Raw genomic sequence first — 5796 nt, 5'->3', positions numbered from 1 at the left:
GGGGGGGAGGGGGAAGGGGAGGGGAATTCCAGGCTTCAACAGTCCTGCAAGAAAAAAGTGGGTAAAATTAGACACAAACCCTTTATAGCTATAAGTGCTTTTTAAAAAATTATTATTTTTTAAATAATTTGCTATAGGGCATGCGTGCTCCACCAGAGAGATGGAGAGAGGGGAGGAGGAAGTGAGAAAGCAAGCTCCCACAGGACTTGAACCATGGTCAGCCATGTGGGAGTCTAGCACCTTAACCCCTTGCTACCTGCTGGCCCCCGTAAGTGCTTTTTAGAGACATAATCTCTTTATCTCCTTGTTTCTGAGGACTTAGGTCTTATAAACATCCACCACTGAAGTTACACCTCTGAGAAGGTCCCAGGGGGCTAACACTCACTGGTAAGAGTAGGGAACAATAAAGTAATAAAATTATCTTACCACATAATCTCACTTGCCACGGGAGCTAAAATGGAGCAACTGAAAACTGAGAGAGGATTTTTAATCTCTAATAATTCCCAGATCTTCCAAGTTTTTTGTGAGTGTCAGCAAACTGACCAACATTTACTTGGCCTGAAGAATAGCCAGATTCAACCACAGATACCCTAGATCCCCAATATCTCTGTGGTATCCTGATGCTATGCCTTTTTTTCCCCTTTTCTTTGTTCTGGCCCTCAAAATGAGAAATTCACTTTAGGAGTATAGGATAAGAATAACTCCTTGGGGCTGGCAGGTGGCGTGGTGGTTAAGGGCAGTGGACTTCCACACGTGGCTGACCATGGTTTGAGTCCTAGACCTGGCAGCTTGCTTTTTTCACTTTCCCTCTCTCTCCCCTACACTCTGACCCTCTCTGGCCAAATTAAAATAAAGACAACGACAGATATGATGAGATCCGCCGCCACTGGAGAGACAACATCCTGGGCCCGAAATCTGTGGCTTGCATTGAAAAGCTGGAAAAGGCTAAGGCTAGAACTCGCCACCAAACTGGGTTAAGTGTATGCTGTTGAGTTTTCTGTACATACAAGTAATAAAACACTCTCCTTCTGCCAAAAATAAGTAAATAAATAAATAGAATTAAATAAAATAATTCTTAAAAAAAAAAAAAAAGAATAACCCCTTGGAACCAGCAGATTGCATGATGGGCTCTGTTGTAGTCATGATGATTGGAGTTACAGACCTAGTTGCTTTAAACTCACGCCGATGCATGTGCGTGCCTGCCCAAAATCCCTTGAGGAAAATGGAAGAGGAGGGATTATGGTGTAGCCATCACCCTGGGAGGTGATTTCTCACTTTCTGTCTCTCTCTCTCTGGCAAGCACACATGCCCTACAGCAAAAATCTCTCTTTAAAAAAAAGGGGGGGGGGACCAGCAGTTGGCTATATCGCTGGACTCCCATGTAGTTGACCATTGTTCAAGTCCCGGACCCGGTGGCTTAAACTCACACCAGGCCTGTGTGTGTGCATGCCCAAGATCCCAAGAGGAGAATGGAGGAGACGGGACTGCAGCGTGGCCATCCACCCTGGAGGGTGATTTCTTGCTTTCTGTCTCTCTGTCTCTGTCTTTCTGGTGAGCGCACATACCCTATAGCAAAATCCTCTCCAAAAACAAAAAAAAATAATAACCCCTCCAGGGCCAGCTGGTGGCACAGTAGTTAAGGCAGCTGAGTCCCACAGGGTTGACTGCAGCTTGAGTCATGGACCTGGTGGCTTGTAAAACATGCTGGGAGTGTGTGCATGCATGTGCATGCTTGACTAAAGTCCTGAGAAGGGATTATGGTGTGGCCACAGTCCCAGGGGGGGGGGGGTTTCTCACTTTTTTCTCTCTATGTCTGTCTCCAGCACCCTATAGCAAAAACTATAAACAAAACCCTCCTGAGAATAAGGGGTGGCTTCTGGTTATATATCCTTCATATATTACTAGTCTTACTGACAAAACATTTCTGAAGCTTTAACCAGGGTCCTATATTGTCAAAAAAAAAATCTATCATTTCTCATTTCTGGTCAAAAGTGAGAAGAGAAATATCAACAGAATCATATTCGGTATTAACTCTTTCACTTTGTTTCTGCCACCATTCCGAATCTGAAAGCCTATCAAGTCTTAGAGTCAGTAAACTTGATCTACTCTCAACTTGCAGCTGTCTTGCTGGTGCCTAGGGATTAGATTACCCTCTACACCAAAGAGGCCTAACAACTGTAGCCCTCCAAGTTAGAGGCAGAGAAAGGTATACCTTCTAAACACATCAAGTAGTCTCCAGAGGATGGTATAGGAGTTAAGTCTTCAAGCAATCAATATTTGATGAAAGAATACACTGAATCAACTTCTCTACCTCCCAAGCAGGCTAAGAGAGCTGGTGGTGAGGAAGGGGACAGAGAGAGGGAAGTTGGGACTTTGAGATTCTAATTGTGCAAACCTAAATATATTTCATCATCTTAACTCTTAGGGGCAAAATAAAGAGTTATGAAATTTAAAGAGTTAACATGGGTAAAACACAGAAAAAAGATCTCTCTCTGAAATCTAAGCATTTCTTGAGTTATACTTTGCTTATTCAAATTAATTTTTCCCTGGGCTAGGTGCTGTTTGCCTGTCTGTTACTTTGGAAGCCAAGACAAGAGGATCATGGGTTTAAGACCAGCCTGGCAGTGCAGCAAAAGAAAAAAACAGGGGCCAGCGGTGTGGTGGTTAAGGTGCTGGACTCCTGGGACCAGCAGTTAGCGTAATGGCTATGTCACTGGACTCCCACGTAGTCGACCGCAGTTCGCGTTCCGGACCTGGTGGCTTAAAACTCATGCTGGGCACATGTGCGTGCGTGCCCAAGATCCTGAGAGGAGAATGGAGGAGAAGGGACTGTGGCGTGGCCATCCCCCCTGGGGGTTGATTTCTCGCTTTCTATCTCTCTGTCTGTCTGGCGAGCACACACGCCCTATAGCAAAAACCTCTCCAAAAAAAGAAAAAAAAAAAAAAAGGTGCTGGACTCTTATACTGCCAATCATGGTTCAAGTCCTGGACAAGGCGGCTAGAAACTCACATGGGGTGTACATGTATATTTGCCCAAAATTCCAGAATATTGGAGGAGGGATTGTGGCATGGCCATCTCCCCTTGGGGGTGATTTTTCACTTTCCCTCTCACTGTCTTGTTTCTCTGGGGAGTACACGTGCCCTATGGCAAAAACTAAAAAAAAAAAATACATAGGGACTAATGTGTGGTATAATGGTTATGTTGCTGGACTCCTACATAGTTGACCGCAGTTCGAATCCTGGACCTGGCAGCTTAAAACTCATGTGAGGGGGCCAGCAGGTGGCGTGGTGGTAAAGGGCGCTGGATTCCCACATGGTCAATTGAGGATCGAGTCCTGGACCTGGCAGCTTGCTTTCTCACTTTCCCTCTCTCTCACACTTGTCCCTTTCTGGTCAAATTTAAATCAGTCAATCAATTAAAAAAACTCACGCGGGGCACGTGTGCGTGCGTCCCCAAAATCCCGAGAGAAGAATGGAGGAGAAGGGATTGCGGGGAAATTACCCTCCTGGGGGTAATTTCTCACTTTCTGTCTCTCTCATTTTCTGTCTTTCCAGAGAGTACACAATGGTCTATAGAAAATATTTCTCTAAAAAAATAATAAATGAATAAATAAATGAAACAAATTTTCCCTTCTCTAGTGATTCCACAGAGTTCATATTATCATATGTGGGGAAATATTTATTTTGTCACTGTAGTGAATGTCTGTGGGGTCAAATTAGGGTTAAAAAAAAATCTCGGCAATCCTACTTACTAGGTAGTAAAGAAAAAAAATGGCAGAAGGCAATTTTGAGGACCAAAAGATCTAGTGTCATCTGGCTGGGTTTGTTTTCCAGTTATACTTACTAGCTATGAATGCTGAGGCAAGTTACTAAATAAACTAAGAGTATTTCACAAAGTTTATGGAAAATAGAATTAAAGTACAAGTTTATTTTGATGTAAATAAATTGAAATATATGCATAGCTATTTCTTTTCTTTTCTTTTGAAATTTGTCAGAGGGTGTATGTACTTACCAGAGAGAGAGAAGAGAGAGAAGTGAGAAAGCACTCCGGGGTGGGGGGTGGGGGTGGGATGACCATACTACAATATCATCTCCTCCATTTCTCCCTCCCTTTGGAATTTTGGGCACACACATATGTATATGGCACATTTTTCAAACTGGCTATATATACTTCTTTTTCCTTTTTTGGAGAGGTGTTTGCTATAGGGCACGTGCGCTCGCCAGAAAAACAGAGAGAGACACAGAGAAAGTGAGAAATCATCCCCCCAGAGGGGATGGCCACACTGCAGTCCCTTCTCCTCCATTCTTCTCTAGGGATATTGGGCACGCACGCACACATACTCAGCGTGAGTTTAAGTCACTGGGTCCAGGAATTGAACCGTGGTTGACTACATGGGAGTTCAGCGACATAGCCACTATGCCATCTGCTGATCCCTGGCCATGTATATTTCTTTCTTTTTTTTTTTTTTTTTAACTTTTTCTTTTATTTAACTTTATTTATATTTGACCAGAGAGGGACAGAGTGTGAGAGAAAGAAGTGAGAAAGGATCCCCTCATGTGTTCACTTGTTTCCTCAGCTGTAAAATGGGATAATGGTCTTGTAAGCACTTACTTCAGGATTTTTGTGTTTTTTTTTTTTTTCTTTTTCAGATTTTTGCCATTTTTTTGTCTTTCTCTGCTTGTCAGAGAGAAACAGATGGAAAAATGAGAACTTAACGCCCAGAGGAATGGCCAACTCTCTTCCTCCATTTTTCCCTCAGGATTTTGGGCATGTATGTACACATACCCAATGTGATTTCCAAGCTGCTGGGTTCAGGAATCGAACTGCGCAGTTGACCATGTGGGATCTAGCTGCCTTAACCTCCACACCACAGGCTGGCCCTACTTGAGTTTGTTTAAGGCTCAAATAACACATATAAAGAACTTAAATAAACATTTGATATAAACTAAGTACTAAACAAAGAAGTTATTAATCGTTAGGGGCTAGCAGGTGGCATTTTATTAAAGTGGCTGGATCCTATATGGCCAATTCGAGTCTCAGTGGCTTGAAAATCATGCTGAGCCAGGTGTGTGTGTGTATGTGCATGCCCAAAATCCCAAGGGGATTATGGAGGAAAAGGGATTATGGCATGATTATTTCCCCAGGAGATGATTTCTCACTTTCCTTCTCTGTCTCTCTCTAGTGACTACATGCATTATTGCAAAACTAAAAAAAAACAGTGGCCACTTTTAAGGAGAGTGGGATTGAGGCAGGTGGTATTGTTGTGAAGAATTTAGATTTGTTTCATTCTCCACAACTTTTTCCAACAAAGAACATATTTTATTTTAAAATTATTTCCTATTTAATTTTATTGTCATTATTTTATATTTTGGGTTTTTTTGAAGTTGACCAGAGAGAGAGAGCGAGAGAAAAGGAAAGTGAGAAAGCAAGCTGTCGGGTCTGGGACTCAAATTGCAGTCAGCCATGTGAAAGTCCAGTCACCTTAACCACCACATCCCCTGCTGACCCCTATTTTATTATTTTTAAGATAATTATTTATTTAGCTTTTTTTTTTTAAAAAAAAAAAAACTAATTATTTCTTGGGAACCAGCAGTTAGCGTAATGGCTGTCGTTGGACTCCCATGTAGTCGACCGCGGTTCGCATCCCAGACCTGGTGGCTTAAAACTCACACCGGGCGCATGTGCGTGCGTGCCCAAGATCCTGAGAGGAGAATGAAGAAGGGATTGCAGCGTGACCATCCCCCCTGGGGGGTGATTTCTCGCTTTCTGTCTCTATGTCTCTCTCTGTCTGGCGA

The 5796-nt window shown here is 42.9% G+C and overlaps 1 protein-coding gene and 1 long non-coding RNA gene across 2 annotated transcripts in view; one reads left to right on the top strand and one right to left on the bottom strand.

Annotated features, from left to right (window-relative positions):
- RAB5B (RAB5B, member RAS oncogene family) overlaps nucleotides 1–24 on the bottom strand; it is a 12237-nt gene extending 12213 nt beyond the window's left edge. The window contains exon 1 of the mRNA XM_014582988.2: nucleotides 10–24. The gene's annotated coding sequence lies outside the window, so the exon portion shown is untranslated. The remainder of the gene's footprint in view (nucleotides 1–9) is intronic.
- The window catches only part of LOC106733513 (uncharacterized), a 16627-nt gene extending 13901 nt beyond the window's left edge, over nucleotides 1–2726 (top strand). The window contains exon 3 of the long non-coding RNA XR_001369561.2: nucleotides 2556–2726. This is a non-coding gene — a long non-coding RNA (uncharacterized LOC106733513). The remainder of the gene's footprint in view (nucleotides 1–2555) is intronic.
- Nucleotides 2727–5796: the final 3070 nt, after the last annotated feature.

This window comes from Tupaia chinensis, unplaced genomic scaffold (assembly GCF_000334495.1).
Source record: "Tupaia chinensis unplaced genomic scaffold, TupChi_1.0 Scaffold143970_1, whole genome shotgun sequence".
Taxonomy (NCBI): Eukaryota; Metazoa; Chordata; class Mammalia; order Scandentia; family Tupaiidae; genus Tupaia; species Tupaia belangeri.
The sequence above is the reverse complement of the archived record's forward strand: the minus strand, read 5'-3'. Positions and strand labels throughout refer to the sequence as shown.